Source organism: Erinaceus europaeus, chromosome 17, assembly GCF_950295315.1.
Source record: "Erinaceus europaeus chromosome 17, mEriEur2.1, whole genome shotgun sequence".
Taxonomy (NCBI): Eukaryota; Metazoa; Chordata; class Mammalia; order Eulipotyphla; family Erinaceidae; genus Erinaceus; species Erinaceus europaeus.
The window spans coordinates 57,806,474-57,833,934 of NC_080178.1; the positions used below are offsets into that span (position 1 = coordinate 57,806,474).

Below are 27,461 nucleotides of genomic sequence, written 5' to 3' on the forward strand. Positions count from 1 at the left end.
AGAAACTAAATATACAAACTAGTATTGTAAGATTACATCCTTACATTTTTTATAAAGCTTTGCAATGTGTTTCTTGTGTGAAATATATCAATTTCTAATAATAAATAATAGTTTAAGAAATAATAATTATTTTAATAATTACTTTCTCTTTTCATGGACTAAGCACTGTACTATATTTCTGAATGACTCCACAAATTGCAATACCCCTTATTACAGGATACCTAATGTATCACTTTGCTATTAGTCTATAGTTGTTTTTTTTAAATTTTTATCTTTTGCTTGTTTGTCATTAGAGCTATTCATTTTATTTTTCTCCAATAAAGCATGAAGCCAAACCAGCGGTCTACTACCCCAAACATAAACCAATAAGCTGAAGTCAGTTCCTATTTATTGCTTTGCTAATGTTGTACGTGAAGCCAACACAAATGTAGTGACTGGAAGCAGTGATTGCATATCCTTTTATATTATTGGTTACCAGAAGTATAGGCATGGAACAACTGAATCTGTATTTGTGATCTCACCAGTCAAAGTCACAACCAGAACTGCCTCTTATATAGTCACCAGGTCACCACAGGCTCACTGGTTGTTGACTAATCATGAATTTAAAGACTGGAGTAGTGCAGATAAAGAGTTGGGGGAGGGTTTGCAGATAGCTAGTAGGCATATTTTAGTTATATTCCAAAGGGCCTGTGGCTACACTAGTTATTATTTTTCTTTAAACGTGTGAGAAAGAAGTGCTAATAGCTCTTGTTTTTGAAACAAGAAAAAGTGTTTATGTAGAGGACTGCAGTATAGTGTGAATGCTGTGAAACATTTATCATTGGAGGAATAATCATAACTCTCTATTTCCTGCAAAGCAACCACTTTTTAAGGTCTTGCTAATTAGCAACCTTTTAAGGTCTTGCTAATTTATTTATTTATTTATTTATTTATTTATTTATTTATTTATTTTCAGACTGTGTCCAGAGACTTCAGGTGTGGAATGACAACCCTTCAGCTTCATCACTCAGGTGAGACCTTTCCTTTCATAGAATTCGCTAATAGCTCTTTTCTAAAAGACTTTTTATCTATGATCTTTTATTCCTATTGTAAATTAGTTTCCATTCATTCGCTGAGTTCTGGATAGACAGTGGAATCTAAATAACTAAGAGAAGTAAATGAAAAGTATATTAATTCAGTCTATACATTTGAGAAAGGCACTTTAGATCTTTACTTAAAATCAATTTGTCCCTTTTTAGTTTCCACAGATAAAATGCTTGGACTTTATAATGAAATGTAAGTCTTTGAAACATTTCTAAATTTGCCTGAGATTTTTTAATGAACTAGTAAGAACAAAGAAATAGAAGAGAGAGACCAGAGTGATTATCTCTCTGGGCTAGTAATAAGTAAATGAGCTTTACTGTTGGAAAAAATATATATAAGCTAATAAAGACAGAAATACAAAAACTAATACATATCTTTGGTCAAGATAAGAGCCCAGAAAAATTAATTATAAAGCCCTACTTGAGATGTTAGTCAAACGACACATGTACAAGGTGGTTAGCAGATAGGGACACATTAATGTGCAAACCTGAAATTTCAGTTCTGTGCAGACAGGGGTTGATCACAGAATATTGGGCTTCTGTGCAGATATACCAAACAGGTTTTTATATTTGAGTATTGCATTGTCAAAGACAGAGGAAACAAAGTGAGAGGTACTGAATAAAATACATCAAAAGACAAATGATAAATAACAAGGGAGCATTTGCTCTCTATCACTGTGTAACGGATTACCACAACTACTGCAGCTTGCAAAAATGTCCATTTATTTTCTAAACCCATTTATTTTCACAAATGTTTGTGCAAGTCAAAAGCCTGAGCAGAGTAGCTAAATTTTATGCTGAAGGTCTTACAAGATAAATCAAGATGTCAGCTAACGATTTCATAAACATCTAGGTTTGGGAGTTCTCTTTCAACTCATTCTGGTTGTTGGCAGAGCTCAATTTCTGGCAACTACAAGATTAAAGTTTCCATTTTCTTGTTATCCTCAAACCAGGAATTGATCTTATCTCCTAGAGTATGCCTGCAAATACCAGTTATATGGCATATTTTCAATATGGCCACCAAATTCTTCAAAGCCAGAATAGTTTGTCTCTGATCTGCTAGGTCAGTTGTATGTAATGTGAGCTAATTAAGGTTGGCGGTGATATTTACAAGTCCAACTGCACTCAAAGGAAAAGGTTAACACAGGATAATCCTTACTGCTGGGAATACTGCAAACATTTTGTGGGTTGAGCTTCATTAAAAACCAAGGTGTGTGTGTCGGGGGTGGGATGATGGTGGTGGCAGTAACACATCTGGTTGAGCACACAAGAGGAAGAGGTTGAACCCCATTTCCCATCTACAGGGAGGATACTTCACAAGCAGTAAAGCAGGTCTCCATGTTTCTCTATCTTCCTCTCTCTCTGCCTCCCACTCTCCTCTCAATTTCTTTTTATCAAATACAATAGAAAAGGAAGGAAGGAAGGAAGGAAGGAAGGAAGGAAGGAAGGAAGGAAGGAAGGAAGGAAGGGAGGGAGGAAGGAAGGAAATAAGGAAGGAAAGAAGGAAGGAAGGAAATAAGGAAGGAAGGGAGGAAGGATGAAAGGAAGGAAGGAAGGAAGGAAGGAAGGAAGGAAGGAAGGAAGGAAGGAAGGAAATAAGGAAGGAAGGGAGGAAGGAAAGAAAACAAATAATGACCACCAGCGCTAAGCCCCAGTGATAAACTTGGTGGCAATGTTCCGATAGAGGGTATGGAATATGGAACTCTGTTGGTGGGAACTGTATGGAGTTGTATCCCTCTTATCCCACAATCTTGTTGATTATTATTAAATCACTAATAATAATTAAAGAGGCTGGGGGTATGGATTGACCTGCCAATGCCTATGTCCAGCAGAGAGGCAATTGCAAAAAAGTATAGTTAACATTTACTATCCCACACAGCTAATATGTTTATTACAAGGATTTACTTCTCTGTGTGACTTTTTCAGATGAAAAGAGACAGAAAGAAGGAGAAGGAGGAGGAAGAGGAGGAGAAAGACACCACAGCACTCAAACCTCATTCAGTGGGGTGGTGAAAGCTATGCTCAAATCTGTGTTGTGCCCATGAGAAAGCAAGCAGCCTATCAGTTGTCCTCAAAACAAGTTGAAATTCAGGTTCCCTAGCTCAACCCTGCAATGCCTGCATCTAAGTTATGATTGGGCCCTCCTCAATCGCTATCGAACAGGCCATGGCCGGTGCACCGCTATGTTCCATCGCTGGGGAGCAAGAGACGACCCGAACTGCCCCTGCGGCTACAGACAGACTATGACCCACATAGTCAACGACTGCCACCTCTCCAGATTCAAAGGAGGTCTCGAAACTTTACATCAGGCTCAACCTGATGCTTTTGACTGGCTGTGGAAGAAGGGCAAACGCTAGAAGAAGAAGAAGTGAAATCCTTAAGGTTGACGTGAAGTTCACTTTACAGCAGGAACCCTTTACAGCCACTTTCATTGCAAGAACACCAACATAAATTGTAAACATCTAGGGCATATGAGACCTTCAACCACCATCTGAACAACTATATGAAGTACCGTTAATACTGTTCACGCATTTCTTCTTCTTTTTGAATCACCAAAAAATACTGTTAATTTGTGTTGAATTTCTCCTATTTGGGATTCAACAATAGGGAAGAATCATCATTCCTTGCTATGTAGACTATATCAGTACTTTAACTGATGGGACTACAAAATAGCTCACTTGAGTAGTACGCTCTCTTGCTATGTAAGAAACCCAGGTTCAAATTCAGCCCTCACAGCTAAAAGAAAGAAGCTTTGGTGTTCCCCCCCCCCCTCTCTGTCTCTATCTTGAAAAAACTAAATAAAAAATAATCTAATTGCTTTCCTCATGTGCTTCACTATTTAGAAGAATGTTTTCAAATAACTAAATCAGATGACACCATGCACATGAGTAAGATACATCCAGGCTCCCAGGCAACAATTTGAGTTTCCTGTCTTCTGCTCTCTCCTCTTACCAGTATTTCTTCCTTTTAATATGTCTCAGTCGCACGGACCTGTAAAGAATCCCTCAGTATATTCCCTCCTATCACAAGACATTTGCACCTGCTATTCCCCAGAGTCTGGGATCTTCTTCACCAAATCTCTACCTCATTGACATAACTAATCATTCAGATCTCACTTCAGGTTTGACTTTCCCCAGATGGTAGGTTCATTATTTTCTACTATTTTTTTAACATTTTATTTTATTTATTTAATTTTGAATAGAGACAGTGAGAAAAATGACAGGGGATGGGGAGATAAGCAGGTAGATCAAAAAAGAAGACACTGTTTCATTTTTCCTGAAGCCTTTGCCCTGCAGTTGGGGACCACAAGCTTGAACCTGGGTCCTTGCTCAATTGTGGCATGGGCGCTATACTGAGTGTCTCACTATGTGGCCCCTACTTGTCTGGTCTTAATTGCATTCACACTCACCTTTCTACAATATTGTCAACTTTAGTCTTTTGTCATTTAAAGTGGAAACTGCAATCATGTTTGTTGCTTTTTCATTTGCTTTGCTCCTGTTTCTCCTTGACAGAATATATCATTGTCTGTTTACTTCATCACTGAAGGCTCAACCTCTAGAACAAAGCCTGTCAAACTGGAGAAACTCCAAAAGAAAAAAATCTTATTCAAAAAGTAAAAACTGAAGTAAACTCAGGATACAGAGATCACAGTTCAACAAAGTAAATGCATGTTCTTTTTTAAATTATTATTTAAGAAAGGAGACATTAACAAAACCATAGAATGAGAGGGGTACAATTCCGCACAATTCCCATAACCCGATCTCCACATCCCACCCCCTCCCCCTGATAGCCTTCCCATTCTTTATCTCTCTGGGAGTATGGATCCAGGGTCATTGTGGGTTGCAGAGGGTGGAAGGTCTGGCTTCTGTAATTGTAAATGCATGTTCTTAAACCACAGCTGAGCAATTTAGGAGAATAACATCATCTACCTGTGTCTTGGAAGACATAGCCACTTGACCAATTTGTAAGATTTGGCCTATTTGCGTACAGCTAAGCATTGCATCTGCGCTGTGATGCCTTTTTTTTTAATAGTGAAAAGAAAAAGAAATAGGACAGTTTATAAACACTGCCTGCACAAAATAAAATGTGGAGCAAGTATAAATGAGAGAAAAAGGGATACAATTTTATACATGGATAGAACTAAGTTTGAATAAAACATTTTTGAAATTAGAGTAAAAAAGATTCAAAGGCTCTTTTGACTACATTACACTTAATTTGAAATTTTCACTTTAGAAATATAAAAGAAGTAGCTGGGACAACATATTTTGAGAATATGAGCAGGAACCAGGTACATAGTAGGACTAACAAAAGGCAATTGCTACCCTCCCTCAATTTTATGATACACTAAAACAATTTGAGTGAAAGAAATCTTTTTTCTTTAATTTCTTTATTGGGAGATTGATGATTTACAGTCAATGGTAAAATACAATAGTTTGCACATGCATGACATTTCTCACTTTTCCGAATAACAATTGAACCCCTTCTAGGTCCTCCTCTGCCATCATGTTCTAGGGCCTGAACGCACCCCACCCCCCAGAGTCTTTTACTTTCGTGCAATGCACAAATTCCAATCCAAGTTCTGCTTTATGATTTCCCTTCTGATCTTGTTTTTCAACTCCCGTATGTGAGTCGGATCATCCCATATCCATTCCTTTCTGGCTGATCTCACTTAACATGATTCATTCAAGCTTCATTCAAGAAGAGGTGAAGAAGATGAATTCACCATTTTTTAATACTTATTTATTTCCTTTTGTTGCCTTTGTTGTTTTATTGTTGTAGTTATTATTGTCGTTATTGATGTTGTTATTGTCGGATAGGACAGAGAGAAATGGAGAGAGGAGGGGAAGATTGAAAGGGGGAGAGACAGACAGACACCTGCAGACCTGCTTCACCGTCTGTGAAGTGACTCCCCTGCAGGTGGGGAACCAGAGGCTCGAACCGGGGTCCTTACTCCTCCTTGTGCTTTGTGTCATCTGCACTTAACCTGCTGCACTACCACCCGACTCCCGATTTCATGATTTTTAATAGCTGAGTAGTATTCCATTATGTATATATACCATAACTTACTCAGCCACTCTTCTACTGTTGGACACCTGGGTTGCTTCCAGGTTTTGGCTATTATAAATTGTGTGCTATAAACATAGGTATACACACATATTTTTGGATGGGTGTGTTGGGTTCCTTAGGATATATCCCCAGGAGAGGATTTGCAGGGTCACGGGGTAGGTCTATTTCTAAGCTTCTGAGAATTCTCCCGACTGCTTTCCACAGGGGTTGGACCAATTGACATTCCCACCAGCAGTGCAGAGGGTTCCTTTGCTCGCACAACCTTTCCATCATTTGTTGCTGATACCTTTTCTGATGTATGACATTCTCACAGGAGTAAAGTGGCATCTCATTGTTGTCTTTGCATTTCTCTGACAATCAGTGACTTGGAGCATTTTTTTTTCATATGTTTGTCAGCCTTTTGGATCTCTTCTGTAGTGAATTCTCTGTTCATATCCTCTGCCCATTTTTGGATGGGTTCATTTGCTTTTTTGTTGCTGAATTTGGTGATATTTTGGTTATTAACCTCCTTCATGATATATGGCATGTGAAGATCGTCTCCCATTCTGTAAGGAGTCTCTTTGTTTGGGTGGTGGTTTCTTTTGCTGTGCAGAAGCTTTTTAATTTGATGTAGTCCTATTTGTTTGTTGTTTGTTTTAGTATTCTTTGTAATTAGATTTATACCACCGAAGATGCCTTTAAAATTTAGGTGGAAAAGAGTTCTGCCAATATTTTCCTCTAAGTATTTGATAGTTTCTGGTCTAACATCCAAGTCCTTGATCCACTTGGACCTTACTTTTGTATTTGGTGAAATATAGTGGTTCAGTTTCATTCTTCTGCATGTTTCAACACAATTTTTCCAACACTATTTCTTGAAGAGACTCTTCTTTCCTCATTTACGAGTCTGTGCACCTCTGTCAAAGATTAGATGCCCATAGGTGTGGGGGCTTAATTCTGGACTCTCAATTCTATTCTACTAGTCAGTGTGTCTATTTATGTTCCAGTACCAAGTAGCGTTTGTTGTTGTTGTTATTTTTAGTGTCTTTACCATAATCTTATACTGGAAAAAATGTGGAACGCTTCATGAATTTGTGTGCCATCCTTGCACAGGACCCATGCTAATTTCCTCTGTATCATTCCAATTTTAGGATATGTGCTTCCAAAGCAAGCACCCAAGTGGGGTTTTGATGACAATGACCCTATAATACAATTTGAGATCTAGGACTCTGATGCCTCCAGTTCTGTTCTTTCTTCTAAATATAGTTTTGGCAGTTCTAGGTCTTTTCTGGTTCCAGATAAACATTTGTAGCTTTTGTTCTATTTTCTTAAAAAAATATTGGGTGTGATCTTGATGGGATAGTATTAAATTGGTATATGGCTCTGAGTAGTATATTCATTTTGATGATGTTAATTCTTCCAAACCATGAATATGAGATATCTTTCCACTTTTTGTATATTTTTCTATTTATTGAATATTGACTCATAATTTTCAGTATACAAGTCTTTCACTACCTTTGTTATGTTTATTTCTAGTTATTTTGTTGTTTTTGTTGCTATAATAAAAGGAACTGATTTCTGGATTTCTTCTTCTGCTACCTTAGTGTTTGCATAGAGGAATGCCACTGACTTTTGTATGTTAATTTTGAAGCCTGATACCTTACGATATAGCCTGATAATTTCCAAGAGCTTCCTGCTGGATTCTTTAAGTTTTCTATGTATACTATAATATCATCTGCAAATAGTGAGCTTGATTTCTTCTCTTCCAGTCTGTACTCCTTTAATATCTTGCCCCTGCCTGATTGCTATGGCAAGAACTTCCAACACTGTGTTGAATAGTAATGGTGACAGTGGGTAGCCCTGTATAGTACCTGATCTGAGGGGGAATGCTGAGTGAAAGAAATATTTATTTGCTCACAGCCCATAATTTAATTTAATGAATTTAACAGAGCAGTAGTTCAACAGTAAGTAAGAAATTATCCAAAATATCCATCACAGCTAAGAGACAATATGTATTAGTGGAAATAGTAAAGGTAAGATTACATCTGCACATTAGAAATTCTCTTTTTAATCTAAATATTTCTGTACAACCAACCCTACAGATCACGAGACTCTATTTTATTAAAGTTAACAATGCGCAAGGACCTGGGTTCAATTCCCCAGTCCACATATGCAGAGGAAGCTTCACAAGTGCTGAAGCAATGCTGCAGGTGTGTATGTCTCTCTCTTTTTTTCTACCCCCTGCCCTTTCCCACTCTAAGCTCCCATCTAGGTCCTCCTCTACACATCATGCTCCAAAACCTGAACCCTCCCCCACCCCCAGACTCCTAAACCTTGGTGCAATACATCAAACCCAAACCAATTCCAAGTTCTGCTTTGTGTTTCCCTTTCTTTTCTCATTTCTCAACTGATATGAGTGAGAGCATCCAGTTTTCATCCTTCTATTTCTGGCTTAGCTCACTTAAAAGGATTCCTGTTAAGATCCATCTAAGGTGACGGGAAGAAGGTGAATTCAATATTTTTAATAGCAGAGTCATATTCTATTGTGTATATAGACTACAACTTACTCAGTCACTCATCTGTTTTTGGACACCAAGGTTGCTCCCAGGTTTTGGCTATTAAAATGTGTGCTGCTATGAACATAGGTATACACAGATCTTTGGGGATGAGTGTCTTTGGTTTCTTAGGATATATCCCCAGGACAGCAATTGCCAGGTCATAGGATAGGCCCATTTCTAGCTATCAGAGATTTCTCCAGACTGCTCTCCACGGGGGTTGGACCAATTTACATTCTCACCAGCAGTAAAGAAGGTTCCTTTGCCCCCACAGCTTCTCCAGCATTTATTGTTCCTGTCCTTTCTGATGTATGACATTCTCACAGGAGTTAAGTGGTATCTCATTGTTGTCTTTATTTGAATTTTTCCAAAAATCAATGGCTTCAAGTATTTATTCATGTCTGTTGGTTTTGGTCTCTTTGGTGAATATATTGTTCATATCCTCTCCGTAACTTTTGATGGACTCATTTATTTATTTTTTTGTTGTTGTTGCTGAGTTTGGTGAGCTCTTTATATATTTTGATTATGACTCTTTTGTCTGGTCTTCTTCCATTCTGAAATGAGTCTTTTTGTTTGGGTAGTAGCTTATTTTGTTGTGCAAAAGAATTTTAATTTGATGTAATCCTATTCGCTTATTTTTGTTTTAGTCTTCCAGGAAATTGGGTTTGTATCATTGAAGATACCTATCAAATTTAGATGGAATAGAGTGCTGCAATGTTTTCCTCTAAGTATTCTATAGTTTCTGATCTAACATCCAAGATGTTGATCCATTTGGAATTTACTTTGTGTGTAGTGAAATGTAGTGGTTCAGTTTCATTCTTCTGCACATTTCATCCTAGTTTTCCCAGCACCATTTATTGAAGAGACCCTACTTTCTCCATTTAATAGTTTGGTACCCTTGTCAAAATTTACATGTCCATAAGTGTGGGGGCTTATTTATGACTCTCAATTCTATTTCACTGGTCACTGTATCTAATCTTGTTCCAGTACCAGACAGTTTTGATTACAAAATCCCTATGATATAGTTTGAGATATAGGAATGTGATGCTTCTAGTTCTGGCTTTTTTTTTTTCCTTAAGATTTTGGTGAGTCTAGGTATTCTCTGGTTCCAGATAAGTGTTTGCAGCTTTTATTATTTTCCTTAAAATTGGTGGGACATTGATGGGGATTAAATTAAATTTGTATATTGTTCTGAGTAGACTATTCATTTTGATCATGCTAATCCTTCAAATCCATGAAAACAGAATATCTTTCCACTTTGTTATGTATCTTTCTACTTCCTTGAATAGTGACTCTATATTTCAGTATACAAGTCTACATGAGAGCACATGTATAGTTTACCCACCAACAATGAAAGTGTTCAAAATACCACCTCATACCAAGAGATTCCTATAAACCAGTTTGGCAATGGGTTTAACTGAAATCTAACAAATCCACTGATTCTATCACATAGCATGAATCCTGATGTTATAACTTTTACCAAAGAAGATAAGATCCTTCTGAAGGATGCCAAAGACTATACAGTTTTAAAATAATAAAATTTCACACTTTATTTCTTTTTAAAAATTTTTTATTGGGGAATTAATGTTTTACATTCAACAGTAAATACAATAGTTTGTACATGCATAACATTTCACAGTTTTCCACATAACAATACAACCCCCACTAAGTCCTCTGTCATCCTTTTTGGACCTTTATTCTCCCCCGACCCCCAACCTACCCCAGAGTCTTTTACTTTGGCGAAACATGCCAATTCCATTTCAGGTTCTACTTCTGTTTTCTTTTCTGATCTTGTTTTTCAACTTCTGCCTGAGAGTGAGACCATCCCATATTCATCCTTCTGTTGCTCACTTATTTCACTTTACATGAATTTTTCAAGGTCCATCAAGATTGGCTGAAAACGGTGAAGTCACCATTTTTAATAGCTGAGTAGTATTCTATTGTGTACATATATCACAACTTGCTCAGCCACTCATCTGTTGTTAGACACCTGGGTTGCTTCCAGGTTTTGGCTATTACAAATTGTGCTGCTAAGAACAATGTGTACACAGATCTTTTTGGATGGGTGTGTTGGGTTCCTTAGGATATATCCCCAGGAGAGGAACTGCAGTAATATAGGGTAGGTCCATTTCTAGCCTTCTGAGAGTTCTCCAGACTGCTCTCCACAGAGGTTGGACCAATCTACATTCCCACCAGCAGGACAGGAGGGTTCCTTTGAGCCTACAACCTCTCCGGCATTTTGCTGCTGTCCCCATTTCTAATGTATGACATTCTCACAGGAGTGAAGTGGTATCTCATTGTCTTTATTTGCATTTCTCTGACAAAGTCTTGGAACATTTTTTCATGTGTTTCTCGGCCTTTTGGATCTCTTCTGTGCTGAATATTCTGTCCATGTCCTCCCACCATTTTTGGATGGGTTATTTGTTTTCTTGTTGAGTTTGGCAAGCTCTTTATATATTTTGGTTATTAGCCTCTTGTCTAATATATAAGGATCTTCTCCCATTCTGTGAGGGGTCTCTTGGTTTGGGTAGTGGTTTCTTTTGCTGTGCAGAAACTTTTTAATTTGATGTAGTCCCGTAGGTTTATACTTGCCTTAGTCTTCTTTGTAAGTGGATTAGTTTCATTGTAGATGTCTTTAAAATTTATGTGGAAAAGAGTTCTGCCAATATTTTCCTCTAAGTATCTGATACTTTCTAACATCCAAGTCCTTGATCCACTTGGAACTTACTTTTGTATTTGGTGAAATATAGTGGTTCAGTTTCACTCTTCTGCATGTTTCAATTAATTTTTTCCAACACCATTTGTTGAAGAGACTCTGCTTTCCCCCATTTAATAGTCTGGGCACCTTTATCAAAGATTAGATGTCCACAGGTGTGGGGGCTTACTTCTGGGTTCTCAATTCTATTCCACTTGTCAGTGTGTCTATTCATTTTCTAGTACCAAGCAGTTTTGATGACAATGACAATGGCCCTATAATACAATTTGAGATCTGGAAGTATGATGCCTCCAGTTCTGTTCTTTCTTTTCAAGATGGTTTTGGCAACTCTAGGTCTTCTCTGGTTCCAGATAAACATTTGTAGCATTGGTTCCACTCTCCTAAGAAATGAGGGTAGGATCTTGATGGGGACAGCATTAAATTTTTAGATGGCTCTGGGTAGTATATTCATTTTGATGATGTTAATTCTTCCAACTCATGAACATGGAATATCTTTCTACTTCTTTGTGTCTTTTTCGATTTCCTTGAGTAGTGACTCATAATTTTCAGTATACAAGTCTTTCACTTCTTTCGTTAGGTTTATTCCTAGATATTTTATTGTTTTTGTTGCTATAGTAAAAGGAAGTGATTTCTGGATTTGAACTTCTTCTAACTTAGTGTTTGTATAGAGGAATGCCACTGACTTTTAAATATTAATTTTGTAGCCTGACATCTTACTGTATTGCCTAATGATTTCCAAAAGCTTTTTGCTGGATTCCTTAGATTTTCCTATGTGTAGTATCATATCATCTGCAAATAGAGACAGTTTGACTTCTCTTTCCATCTTTATCCCTTTAATTACTTGTTCGTGCCTGATTGCTATGGGAAGGACTTCCAACCCTATGTTGAATAGTAATGGTGATAGTGGGCAGCCCTGTCTAGTACCTGATCTGAGGGGAAATGTTTCCAGTTTTTAACCACTGAGTATGATGTTGCCTGTAGGTTTGCTATATATAGACTTCACTATCTTCAGGAATTTAACATCTATTCCCATTTTTGTAGTGTCTTGATCATAAAGGGATGTTGTATTTAGTCAAAAGCTTTCTCTGCATCTATTGATATGACCATGTGGTTTTTGGTCTTGCTTTTATTGATGTGGTGGATCACGTTGATTGACTTAAGTATATTAAACCAACCTTGCATCCCTGGGATAAACCCCATTTGGTCATGATGAACAGTCTTTTTAATATACTGCTGTATCTGGTTGGCTAGAATTTCGTTCAATATTTTCACATCTATGTTCATCAGAGATATTGATCCGTAGTTTTCTTTTTTGCTTGTGTCCCTGTCTGCTTTTGGTATCAAAGTGATGTTGGCTTCATAAAAGCTGGATGGGAGTATTCTGATGTCTTCAATCTTCTGGAAGACTTTTATAAGTAGAGGTATTAGTTCTTCTTTGAAAGTTTTGTAGAATTCATTTGTAAAACCATCTGGTCCAGGACTTTTATTCTTGGGAAGCTTTTTGATAGCTGTATCAATTTCATTAGCTGTAACTGGCCTGTTCATATTATCTAGTTCCTCTTTACTTAATTTTGGAATTTCGTAGGTATCTAGGAAATCTATTTCTTCCAGGTTCTCTAGCTTGGTGGCACAGAGTTGTTCATAGAAGTCGGACATGATATGCTGAATTTCTGGGGTGTCTGTTGTGATATCTCCTCTTTCCTTTATGATCCGATTTATTTGGTTCTTCCTTTTTTTGTTTTGTGAGACTGGCTAAAGGTTTGTCGATTTTGTTCACTCTTTCAAGAACCAACATTTACTTTTGTTGATCATTTCTATGGTTTTCTTATTTTCAATGTTATTTATTTCTGCCTTAACTTTAGTTATTTCTGTCCTTCTGGTTGCTTTAGGGTTTCTTTGTTCTTCTTCTTCTTCTAGGTCTTTAAGATGTGCAATCAGGCTGTTTATTTGTGCTTTTTATTGTTTCCTAATGTGTGCTTGTATGGCTATGAACTTCCCTCTCAGTACTGCCTTAGCTGTGTCACAAATATTTTGATAGCTTGTGTCTTCATTTTCATTGAACTCTCGAAACATTCTGTTTTCTTCCTTTATTTCCTCTTTGACCTAGTAGTTGTTAATAAGTGTACTGTTGAACTTCCACATTTTGGGACTATTACTAATATTTTGATGATTGTTAAGTGTTAGTTTCATTCCACTGTGGTCTGAGAAGTTGTTTTGAATGATTTCAATGCTCTTGAATTTACTGATGCTGTCTTTGTGGCCTAACATATGGTCTATCCTTGAGAATGACCCATGTGTACTTGAGTAGAATTTGTATTGCGGTATGACTCTGAAAATGTCCAATAATTCAATATATCCTCATTTAGCTCCCTCATGTCTCTATTGATTTTCTGCCTGAATGATCTGTCAAGTTGAGAGAATGGGTTGTTGAAGTCCCCTACTATTACTGTGTTGCTATTAATATATTTCTGTAGCTCTTTCAGTAGATGTTTGATGTATTTAGATGGTTTCTCATTGGGTGCGTAGATGCTGATAATTATTAAGTCCTCTTGATTGACTGATCCTCTGAGCATTAAGTAGTGTCCATCCCTTTTTTAATTTTATTTATTTTACAGTCTACCATGTCAGATAAGAGAATAGCTGTTCCTGTCCTTTTTTGTGAGTCATTGTCTTGTATGATAGTTTTCCATCCTTTCACTTTGAGTTTGTGTTTGTCTTGTTCAGTTAGGTGGGTTTTCCGTAAACAGCATATTGTTGGGTTGTGTTTCCTGATCCACCTTCCTACTCTGTGTCTTTTAATAGGTGAATTCAGGCCATTGACATTTATTGATACCAAAGATTGAAGATATTAAAGCCATTCTTGTATATTTTTAGAGTGTTCTGATAGATAATGTATTTATGGTGGTCTGGCTGTTTATAGGAGAGCTTTCAGCACTTCTTTCAGGGCAGGCTTGGTGATAGTTGATTCTTTTCAAATGTTGCTTGTCTGAGAAGGTTTTTATGCCTCCATCTAGTCTGAATGACAGTCTAGAAGAATACAGTAGTCTTGGTTGAAAGCCTTTCTCATTGAGCACTCGATAGATATCTTGCCATTCTCTTCTGGCCTGTAGTGTTTGTGTGGAAAAGTCTGCTGCTATTCTTATGGGTTTCCATCTGTAGGTGCCTCTTTGTTTTTCTCTTGCAGCCTCAAGGATTCTTTCTTTATCCTTATTCCTTTCTACTATAAATATGATGTGTCTTGGTGTCTTTAAGTCTGGGTTAATTGTGTTTGGGACCTTCTAGGCTTCTTGAACTGTTAATGTCTTTGATGTTGTCTAGACTAGAGAAGTTTTCAGCAATTATGTCCTGAAGTATACTTTCTTCCCCTCCCTCTCTTTCTTCCTCTGCTATGCCAATAATGCATATACTATTTCTTTCGAAGTCATCCCATAGGACTCTTGTTGTTTTCAGAATCTTCTAATCTCTTTTTGAGATCTCTTACTTCTTTTTTAGTTATCTCTAATTCATCCTCGATCTTGCTAATTCTGTCTTCAGCCTCATTGATTCTATTTTCTCTCCCCTCTACTGTTTTCTGGAATTCATCTATTTTGTTACCCTGTTCTGATACTGTTTTAGCTTGTTCAGCTAGATGTGTTCTTAGCTCAGCTATTTCAGCTTTCAGCTCTCTAATAACCTTGAGACAATTAGTGTTTTCTTCCAGAGTCTCATTTGTTGTTTCTGCATTTCTTATGACAATTCTTTCAAACTCTTTACTCAGTCCTGTGATTATTTCCTTAACTAATGTTTAGTTGTTGACCTCATTATTTTGTGCTTCAACCTATTGGGGACATTTAGCTGGACTCTTGTCCTGGTTCACTTCTCCAGTATTCCTTCTTTTTAGTTTAACCATTCTATATAGTATGCTATGAGGTCCTTCTCTCAGTACTTTTCAAATTACTAATCACTCTTGCCTGGATTGACCTGTGTCTAAGTAAGGTAATTAAAGAGTTCACAGTTGTGTAAATTGACAGTTGTTGGTGAAATAGACTGGAGGTGGTGTCTCAACTCGTAAACTGCTGGACTGTTACCAGTCACTTAATCTCTCCCTATGCTCCTCTCTGTCCATGAGCCACATGTGTTTGCACCCACCAGTGATTTGGTGGGTTCCTGAAGTCTTTCTTTTCCTGTCCTGTTGCAGTCCCAGGTGGTCTCCTTTGGTATTACTAGTTCTCTCTTCCGGGAGAAGAGAGGAGAGAAACACAGCTGCTGCTGTTCCGTAGCCCCACCTCTGGATGTCTCCAAAATTCCACGCTTTAGAATGCAGAATAAATCCTAGTCCAATATGGATTATTATATTGTTCTGTATCCCAAGTAGGTAGAATACGTAGGCTTGAGACACAAAACTTGGAATGAGAAGTGATTTCATTAACTAACATTATCAGTAACTTGTTGATGAAAAAATAAAATGAAACAGTATGCAGTGGCCATTCTTGCATTTTTACTTTGAGTGGGTCTATAGGTCCTGCTTCCAGAAAGGAAATGCATCTCATTAAATGTAATCTCCAGCCACAACCCACTTACCCAGTTACCATGGACTCTTTGTAACAAGAAACCAGTGCTCAAGGAAGGAGCCATTTTAAGAGGGGTAATTAACTCCAATCTGCAGAAGGAGATTGAACAGGTGTTAAAGAATGTGGGTGAAATTATCACAATTGACAATTGGGTTATCAAATATCATTATTTTTTAAGATATTTATTATTTGGGGGAGTTTATATGACAGAGAGAAGGGGAGAAAAGAGGGAGAGAGAAAAAGAGAGAGACCTATAGCACTGCTTCACCGCTCCTGAAGCTTCCCCCCTATAAATGAGAACTGGGGAGCTTGAACTTGTCCTTGTGTGTGGTAACATGTGTGCTCAACCAGGTGTGCCACCACCTGGCCCCCAGTGGCATTCTTCTTGGTACACTGTCTTATTTTGATAGTAAGTCAACAAGTGAAGAAGTTATGACCCGAGAAAAACACACAAGGTAGGAGCTCAGAATGCTTAGCGATCTCAACAAGGAAGTAGCATCCAGAATGGCAGCAGTGAAGACACTGTTGAAGAGCAGTTGTAGCCTGAAGTGTATCTGAAGCATCAGGGACAACATAGCAGCCCACCAAGCCTCCTTGTTCAGTAAGAAAGAGAATTAATTACTCCAGGGAATAATCAAATAGAGTCTAGGAAAATCTGTTTCTTGATGGTATTAAATCATGTGCATTATATAGATTCAGGTAGACTATACATAACCAAAGGATCCACCTTTTAAATTTTAAGCATGTTGTCTGCTCATGGCTCACATATTACTCTGCCCCTAAAAATGAAAGTTGTCGCAAGGAGCTGTCTTAACCACATTCATACCTCCAAAGGCAGCCTGCATCCATCCATTCAATGTTTTGCTGATGCTACTGAGTAAATGCCAAGCTTCGTTGTCTCAGTTTTGAAATGGTATCTGAGTCACAATCATTTTATGAGAGCATCTTGAACCTTTTGTTGGAGGTCTGAACAAAAAAATGTCATTGTATAAAATGCACTAAAAGTAACACTAAGGAGAACTTGGACTGGAGTTGGTGTATTGCACCAAAGTAAAAGACTCCAGAGTGGGTGGGGAAGGTCCTGAAACATGACGGCAGAGGAGGACCTAGTGGGGGTTGAATTGGTACGTGGAAAACTGGGAAATGTTATTCATGTACAAACTATTATATTTTAATTCTTGTTAACCATTAATATTTCCAATAAAAACATGGCTAAAGGACAAAGAAAAATATAAAATTTCTCCTCCAAACCAATCCTATATTCTCTTACTCTGTAATAGTTACTTTTCCCAAAACTTCCTCCAACTAATGTAAATTCCATCTCAAAGGTTGTTTCCCAGGAAATCTAACCTAGGGCAAGCCTGTAGTATAGGTTATTGTTATTTCCTTCCGTAGAGAACAGAAACTCAGAGAGGTCAAGAAATACACTCAAAGATTACACAGCAATAATAGGGCCAGCAGTTCAAGCCCAACTCTGTTTGATTCTAAAGCCATGTGCCTTTGTTTCTGTCATACTGCCTGCCTCCCCTCCTTTCTCCAGCAGAACATGAGCTTATTAATAAAAGAACCTGCAGCCCTTTCTGTTTGCTCCAAACTAAACCTTCTGAAGCCGACAGGTCTATCAGAACTTGTCACTTTCAATTTAATACCAGGCAGCCTGGTTGGAGCTTGTCAGACTTACAGTAAAGCTCAAATGCATGCTCTGCCACTACGCATTTAATGTGCTGCCCTTGTGGAGCCAACACCACGTTAAATACTTAATGCCAGTCAAATTCATTTACAGGATCAGTGCCTCCCCTTTCAGATAGTGCTTTTTATCCCTTAAGCTGAAACCCCCAGGGCTTTGGGCGAGCTGCCTGGCACTGTGTCATGTGGGGTAATCCGTCGCAAACGGTGGCATTTTCCATTCTAAAGTGAGAACTGTTTGTGATGTGGAATAGGCCCCAAGGAATTCCAGGTTAAGAGAAGGAGATGAAATATTAAAAACTAAAAAAGGATGGTGTTATAATGGACAGCTTGAAGAAACAGATTAAAAGGAAAAAAAAAAAAACTAGTTCCAACTCTTTTATTCTACAACAAAAATGCTATTTATTTTGGCCAAAGCTGTTTATAGACTGATTCCAAATCCATCAGCTTTGTTTTTCTTTACTCTTTAAAATATCACTGATGTGTTGACGGAAATTCAGGATATTAAAGGGAGAGCATTTGCCTCAGTGGTTCCAAAAGTTTCTGGGGTCACTTCCGTTAGTCTTGGCTGCCATGGCAGATTTTGTGGGACCTAAACTACAACTTCCTCCACCTCCAAATTGGGACACAGAGTCATCTGCTTCTCCTGGCATTCCTACACAACTTCTATGTGGCCCTACATTTCATGCCATGTGAGACATGGCTGATGAATACAAAGATGTGGAGACTAAGATGGGGCTTAGGAGATGGGCATGCTCTCTGCACTATCCTGGGAAGCAGGATTAGCACCATGCTAATTTTATCTATTATGTCTTGCCCAACTAATTTCAATTGCTACCACAGATCCAGGGAGGATGAGCAGCAGAATTATATAGGGCTTGCATGTTGGTTCCTAGTACCTAATATGCATACATTTAGCAGTACTGGGGAGGGGGGCAGAAACACACACACACACACACACACACACACACTTAATTCCATTTTGAAGGATTTTTTACTTTCTTCTGTCTTCACCAACGCTTCAACTATCCAAGCCATTTTTTTTTTCCTCCAGGGTTATTGCTGGGCTCGGTGCCTGCACCATGAATCCACCGCTCCTGGAGGCCATTTTTCCCCCTTTTTGTTGCCCTAGTTGTTGCAGCCTCGTTGCGGTTATTATTGCCATTGTTGACGTTGCTTTGTTGTTGGATAGGATAGAGAGAAATGGAGAGAGGAGGGGAAGACAGAGAGAGAGGGAAGAGAAAGACAGACACCTGCAGACCTGCTTCACTGCCCGTGAAGCGACTCCCCTGCAGGTGAGGAGCCGGGGGCTCGAACCGGGATCCTTAATCCGGACCCTGCGCTTTGCGCCGCGTGCGCTTAACCCACTGCGCCACTGCCCGACTCCCTATCCAAGCCAATTTTTTCAGATATAGAGAAGAGAAACAGGAGGAGAAAAGGGAAAGACATCACAGCACAGAAGCTCTCCCCAGTGTGGTGGGGGCTGAGGGGAACCAGGGTCATGTACATGACAAAGAAGGGACCCTCTTAGGTGAGTTAGCTATTTTACTGCCTCCTGAGCCTTTATTATTTCTTCTCCCAACTATTGATAATCAACAACTACCCGTTCTTCATATTTCTATCTGTTTTTATGTTTAGATAGAGAATTTTATTTTTATATAGAGTCAAAGAAAAAGAGAGTTATAGAGAGCACAGCACTGAAGTTTCCATGAACGTGGTAGGTGCCAAGCTCAAACCTGGGTTGCACACATGCAAAGCTGCGTACTATGGAGGCTAGGTGGTGGTGTGTCTGGTTGAGTGCACCTGTTGCAATGCACAAGGACCTGCGTTCGAGCCCCCAGTAACCACTTCCCGGGGGAACGTTTCATGAGTGGTGAATCAGGTCTGCAGGTGTTGGTCTGTCACTTTTTCTTTCTGCCCCCCCATATCTGGCTGCCTCTGTCAAATAAATAAAGATAATTTAAAAAATTAAGTTGAGGGGGTTGTATTGTTATATGGAAAACTGAGAAATGTTATGCATGTATAAATTATTGTATTTACTGTTGAATGTAAAACATTAATTCCCCAGTAAGGAAATTTTAAAAAATTAAGTTAAAAAGCAGCATACTATCCAAATGTTACCAGTCTCATTCATCAGATTTCAAGTTAAATGTTGGTGATTCTATGACTACTACCATTATCAAAATTGGTCAGTTGTCCATGTTATATGATTTAATTATAGAGATTTAATATCTCTGTAGTTTTATATCACTTTTATAATTTGAAAATATATACTTATTATGTAAATTTCCAGTACTAATTTCACTATACACATTTTAAGTTCCATCACAGCATAATAAAGTGTTGTTTTGTTTACTGTTACATGTTGACTTTGCACAGAATACTCAATAAGTACTATTTTCAGTAAAGAGTCACACGATGTATGAATGAATCTATGAGTAAATGAATGAGCAAATAAATGGCTTAATTTACAGAAACAGAACTAGGGGGTAGGGCGGTGGTGCAGTGGGTTAAGCGCATGTGGCGCAAAGCTCAAGGACCGGCTCCCAGTTCAAGCCACCGGCTCCCCACCTGCAGGGGAGTCACTTCACAGGCGGTGAGGCAGGTCTGCAGGTGTCTATCTTTCTCTCCCCCTCTCTGTCTTCTACATCTCTCTCCATTTCTCTCTGTCCTATCCAACAAAGAACAACATCAACAATGGCAATAATAATAACCACAAGGAGGCTACAACAACAAGGGTAACAAAAGGGGGAAAAAATGGCCTCCAGGAGCGGTGGATTCATAGTGCAGGCACCGAGCCCAGCAATAACCCTGGAGGAAAAAAAAAAAGAAATAGAACTAAAGGACTGGAATTCCGGGGGCATTTCAACAAAATAAAGATGACTACAACCAGAGTGAGTCATCAGAGAATCAGCAAGATTGAGCGCTCAACTAGAGGAAGTATATGTGAGAAGAGACTAAAATTTGCTTTTTAAAATCTGTCTGCATTAATTCAACTAAGACTCAAATAATTAATGAATAATATAATATTGTGGAAGTAAAAGATTCTATCATGTGATGCTCTTCCTTTTGCTATTTTATTTATTTTTATTTTTTGCCTCCAGAGTTATAGATGGGGGGCGGTGCCTGCACTATGAATCCACTGCTCCTAGAGACCATTTTCTCCATTTTGTTTTGCTGTTGTTATTGCTATTGTTGTTGTTGGATAGGACAGAGAGAAATCAAGAGAGCGGAGGAAGACAGAGAGGGGGAGAAAAAGATAGACTCCTGCAGACCTATTTCACCACATGTGACACAACTCACTGCAGGTGAGAATCTTTATACCAGTCCTTGTGTTTCACACTGTGTGTGCTTAACCTGGTGCACTACCACCTGCCCCCTCCTCTTGCTATTTTATAAAGGCATTCATCTCTATTAGATTTGACTGAAAAGTTTAATGGCCACTCAGCAAACTCCTCAACTTTAATAATTTTGTCCAAACTTCCCAGGCCCATCATGAATCAGCAGAAAGGATGATTTGCTCATTGGAAGTCTACTCTTTTGGAACTCATTTATGAAAGAGTAATTCTCCATGTCCTGTCTATCAATCTTGCTTCTTTTCTAGATAGCATATGTTTTTAATATATTTAATGTTCAAACATATCTTTTGGGGAATATTTTCCACTCCTCTGAGAATGATTCACATAGCAGCTCAAGTGGTAAATAGAAAAAAATGCAAATTCAACCGACAACCAGAGTAATTTAGGATCCAGTTTTACATCATTCACACACATAATGAACAGAAGGAAGTAGAAAACTCAATGGAATGAAGTTCATTAAATAAATAAACACAAGAAATAGAAATAAGAAATGAATCAGGGAACTAGGAAATGAACTAGGGAATTAGATTCAACTCAATCTGGCAAAAACTTTTTGAACTGTCAAATTCTTCCAACAATGTCCCACAGTAGAATAGACTAATTTGTAAACAGTAAAGTTTCCTGACTTGCATCCTAATCATAGAAGTCATACAGGTGATAGTGTCTTACTTTGGGGATGACAGATATTCATAACAGACTCAAAGTGGAAGGAAGTGATATGAGCACCATTATTGGGTCCAAAAATAAGAGGCATCGGCAAGAAGACAAACATCCTAGACTTGGGGGTGGCGGAGGGAGGGGAGTCAAAGAGATGGGCTGCTTCTCCTTGAAAAATCTGGGCTTGAGGTTCAGTCAGCCTGACCAGGTGATGTCTAGGACACAGAAAAGTGATTGTCCAGAAACATCTATGGGGCCAGTAAGTGGTTTCATACAGTAAAGCATACATGCGAACCAAGGTCAAACCCCAGGTCACATAAGAGCACCTAGAGGAGAGAAATTTCATGAGTGGTGCAGCGGTACCTCTCCTTCTCTCTCTCTCTTCTTTATTTCTCTCTGACTCTCACACTCTATCAAAAGGAAAGAGGAGAAAAGAAAAGAAAAGGAAAGAGAAGAGAAGAGAAGAGAAGAGAGAAGAGAAGAGAAGAGAGAGAAGAGAAGAGAAGAGAAGAGAAGAGAAGAGAAGAGAAGAGAAGAGAAGAGAAGAGAAGAGAAGAGAAGAGAAGAGAAGAGAAGAGAAGAGAGAAGAAAAGAAAAGAAAAGAAGGGGGTCGGGCGGTGGCGCAGTGGGTTAAGCGCACGTGGCGCAAAGCGCAGGGACCGGCGTAAGGATCCTGGTTCGAGCCCCCGGCTCCCCACCTGCAGGGGCGTCGCTTCACGGGCGGTGAAGCAGGTCTGCAGGTGTCTATCTTTCTCTCCCCCTCTCTCTGTCTTCCCCTCCTCTCTCCATTTCTCTCTGTCCTATCCAACAACAAAGCAACGTCAACAATGGCAATAATAACCGCAACGAGGCTGCAACAACCAGGGCAACAAAAAAAAAAAAAAAAGAAGAGGAGAGGAGAGGAGAGGAGAGGAGAGGAGAGGAGAGGAGAGGAGAGGAGAGGAGAGGAGAGGAGAGGAGAGGAGAGGAGAGGAGAGGAGAGGAGAGGAGAGGAGAGGAGAGGAGAGGAGAGGAGAGGAGAGGAGAGGAAAGGAAAGAAACAATTGGCCACCAGCAATAAACCTGGTGGCTAAAAGAGACTGAAAGAACAAACAGAGATGCAGAAATAGAGAATTTCCAAGGGCTACTGAAACTGAGTCATCATTCCAAACATAGTAGGTAAACAGTAGCAGTCATAATCCAAAACTACTCTATTTTGAAAGGAGATTCAAAACAGATGATTTGGAGGAAATCAGGGCTGATTCCAGTAGCTTCGGGGGTTCAGCTGCAGTTTCCACAGCCATAGATTTAGGCATGAGAAACACAGGCATCATTCCTGAAAAACTCTGGGCTGAAAAACTAAAACGGAATGTAACTTACATGAGGCAGGGGAGTATGGGGAACTCAAGTTGCCGTGTCACCTTGATATTATCTCATTAAACTCTTACGATCAAAAAATCTGAGTATTCTTCTAATTGCACATCCTACCACGGATATAAGAAGATGTGACTACTGTATTGATTAAGACCAGCTCAAATGTAAGATAAGCTGTTTCTGTGGAGAGGGTGGTCAATAATTCCATATAGGGACTATTGGGAGAGGCAGAAGGCTTTTTCAAGTAATGTAGCACAAGAATGGAGATACAGTATAATGGTTATTATCAGCCTCAACACATGGCTCATAGGTGTTACATCATTATGATACAAGAAAAGAGGACATCATTTGTAGGATCCTTTGGTTTTTTTCTTTGTTGATTTCATTTTTGGCAGTTTTTTTTTTTCTAATGCTGTTCTGTTTAAAGATAGATATAGGAGCAGAACTACATTTTCTTCCTGTCCTACTGTACTATAGACTGGAGCATTGTTTTTGTTTTTCTGTCTGTTTGGATTTATTTTGTGAATCTATATGTAAATTTTCTACTTTATTAACTATCTCTTCCTTTTCTTACCTCTGGAATAGAGGGTTTTTATGCCACATGAAAATCAGAAAAGAAAGGAGCATTGGGTAAGCAAACACACTCTGCCTGGAATCTGAACTGGGGAATTATTATTCCCTCTAGAAGACCTGCTACACTTGCAACTCTCTGTGTAAGTAAGGCCTCTAAGTGTCCAGATAAAGATCCCAAACTATTCTTTAAATCAGCAGTGGCTAGGTTTCCCTACAGAATGCAAATTGTGTCATTTGCTGGCATTAAGCATCAGTTTCAGATAAAACATGAACTTCTGTTGCAATATGTGCCTACTTGTGTCACATCTGGGTTCTCTAAAACACATGAGCCAATTTTCAAAGATGTTGCCTGCTTGGAATCAGGAGGCAGGAAGCCTTGCCTCCTCAGGGAGGCTGTTTTTGGTAGCAGCAAGTATGTATTACAAATACGTTTTCTAAAAGGGTTCTTGCCTTTGCTTTCTCCATATTCTTTGTGTTAAATTTCTATTAATTCTCCTATTATCTCCCCAACTGCCAAGATTCATAGCTTAACACAAAGGATGCTTTCTATCACCCTCCCTGCTCCCAGCATTCCACAGTCTGATCTCATTCTAGTCTGACGTCAAATCACATCAACTTTACTTTGCCCCCATCTCTGCTATCCAGCCTTTACCATTGTCATAATCTCTGCTCAGATTCCTATCCTCCATTTCCAGGCGCTCAAATAATAGCATTTCAGTGACATACTAGTTGTTTTTTTCCTTTTCTTTTTTCTATTTTCTCCTTCATATAGTCCCTTTTCCACAATATATCTAAACGTGTCTTCACGGCTTACCTTCTGTTCACAGCACTCTTCTTCCCTGAAGCATCTGTGAACCCCCAGGATAGAAGATGGGGTGCCACATGCAAATTGTCAGGGACCCCTTGTGTCTCTTTTCAGCCTACCTATGAGGCTCTTTTACCTCTTCAGCTCATTCTTTCTAAAAACTTGCTGTTTATGTTGTTTATTTCTTAGGACACAGCTAAACAGTTTCATCCTCTCTGAAGTATCACCTTAAACATTCAAAGAGAACCATATCCATTTCAGTCATTTATTTCCTTGATGTTAGATACCTCCATTATTTCATTTCTTTCCCCTTTTCTAACACAATGTGTTTACATAACTGACTACTAATAACTATCGGGGAATAAGTTTAAAAATAATAGCTGTTATTCAATTTTAATTTCCAGCCTCAAGACAGCACAAAAATGCATGCCTAGTAGATAATTTTGGAGTGAATGAATGAATGTATGAATGCTGAATCAATCTTTGGAGATTTGGGTAGATACTTGGAAGTAATGAGATTAATACTATTAATAACATACTTAGCTAGATATAGTGATTCTTATAATTCTTATTAAATATCTACGACATAAAATACAAAAGTGGAAAGTTGACTTAGTAGTATTCACTAATAAGCATTTATCTGGCACATTTATGGAGGAAAGGACTAGTCTCTGAAGAAAAATAATTACAGAGTTTTGGTTTTAGCACCTGATATTACAATGTCTTAGCATAAAATTCCCGCTAGCCTGATAAATAAAATATTAAAGTGTAAAAAATCTAACAAAGAACTGATCTACTTATTCAAGGTGTGTAAGAATGGCAACAGTGAGTTGACCTAAGGTTCTGAAGTGAAGATTTATGGGATTGTTTTAAGTTTTTATCAGTATAAAAGCGGGAATTGACATGGCAGAGGTAAGCTGCAACTTTCAAAGTCAAAGGTCTATGAATAAGCTTCCCTCAGAAGAAAAACAAATCCCATTTTGAGCTATCTTGAACACATGCATTCCAGTCAAGCTACGGATACATAAATAGTAAAGAGCAAAGCTATAATTTAAATGCAGGTCACTGTCTTCTACTCTACTGTTTCCTACCACATGGAACTAGAGGAAATCTAACTGAAGTTAAGATCATATTATGCACCAAGTTAATAGCTCATATTAACAAGATACTCAAACTTGAAGGAGATATTCAGCAGTGACTTACTAGTTGAGTAAAATTAGATAAGCTTAATAATCTAATTTTCAACTTTAGTTTCTGCATTTGTAAAATTATATTAGTAATAACCTCTAACTTCCTCATAATGTAATACATGAGATAATGAATATATTTTGACACATATTTCTATATCAATATATAATAACAGTAATGAAAATACTACCATATGATTTTTAGCCTTTATAACTACCAGTCTTGTTAATTTTCCAATACTGTGGTCTCAAAGAACACAAAAGATTCACTTATAAAAAGACTCAAACATCTCCTTTGTCTCTTGGACACATGAGCAAATATCTCACGGCCAAATTATATGAAACTGACTACAGTGAAATCTAGTAATGTTACACAAATTGCTAAAGTCTGGAAATTCATCTAGGTAGCACAAAACCAATGTTCATTATAGTTTTAATTAAATTCCATGGGGATGTTTTATCTGTTCCTTATCTGTCTTTGAATTCTCCTGTAAGGTCAGAAACTTTATCTAGCCATAAAAACTAAACAGATTGGGATGACTCTATATCAGAAACAGGAGTGCCATTTCCTTATCTCTATGAAATAGTCTTTTTCCTATACACACCTCTAATGACCATGAAAACAACCTTGGTAGTATTGCCCTCAATTTTCTTTTGAGTGATTTTTTTTTCTGTCACTTTCTCTTCTAAAAATGTGATTTTACCCTTCATATAGGTTGTGATTTTTAAAAGCATGGAATATTGCAGTAAAATATTTTGTGTTGATGGGAAGTCTTCTTGTCTATATCAATGCCATCTCTTTGTAAGATTTCGCCACTGGGAACAACTGAGTAAAGAGTACACAGGGGCTCTCTATTAGTTCACATAATTGTATATGATCTATGATTATCTCCAGAAAAAAAAAAGGTTTACCTTTTTGAAAAGCCTGACTAAAATAGTAGTTTTCTTTTTGAAAATTTTACAACCTCATTACAGTTTTCCATAGTGATGGCAATATTTGTTTCTCCTTTTATTTATGATTTTATTTATTAATGAGAAAGGAGGAGAGAGAGAGAGAGAGAGAGAGAGAGAGAGAGAACCAGATGTCACTCTGGTACATGTGCTGTCAGAATCTGGTACAGGAACTCAGGATCTCATGCTTGAGAGTCCAATGTTTTATCTACTGTACCACCTCCCAGAACACTGAGTTTTGTTTTACTATCAACAGTGTACTAATCCAAAAGTTCTCCAAATGCTCATAAACTAGTATTCTGTCTTTTTAGTAACAACTGTTTTTACGGATGCGAATTTGATATGCATTTTCCTTATAGAGAGCAATGTTGAGTGATTCTTCTGTTGACCTGTTGACAGTCACTGAATAAATTAGTATTCAAATCTTTAGTCCGTTTTAAGATCAGAGCGTTAAGGGGTTTGGGCTTTTGTTTCATATTTGAGCTATGTGAGTTCTTTATATATTTCTAAGGTTGGTTGTTTTCTGGTATATGATCTGCAAATATTTTCTCCTATCTACAAATCTCATTTCACTGTTAATAGTTTCATTTATTGTACAGAATATTTATAGTTTAAATTGGTCCTATTTTTCTATCTTTGCTCTTGTTGCCTGTGTTTTTGAAAGTCATAGACAACAGGGTCAGGGGAAATTGAGAACTTAATGAAGTCTCAAGTAGGCAAATATGTTCTAGAGATCTACTATGAAAAAGTCATGGGGAAAACAGCATAATGGCTATGCTAAAGACTCCCATGTCTGAGGCTTCAATCCCCAGCACCGCCATAAGCTAGAGCTGAGCAGTACTCTGTTCTCTATCTCTGCCTATCTCTATCTCTCTCTGTCTTTTTCTGTCTCTCCCCTCTATATCTTTATCTTATTAAAATAAAATAATTAACAAAATAAAAAG

General features: G+C 38.1%; 1 non-coding gene across 1 annotated transcript; it reads right to left on the reverse strand.

Moving 5' to 3' along the window:
- Positions 1-7,193: 7,193 nt before the first annotated feature.
- On the reverse strand, positions 7,194-7,300 carry LOC132534127 (U6 spliceosomal RNA). Its single transcript, XR_009545805.1, has one exon. It is a non-coding gene; the product is annotated as a U6 spliceosomal RNA (small nuclear RNA).
- Between the last annotated feature and the right edge of the window lie 20,161 nt (positions 7,301-27,461).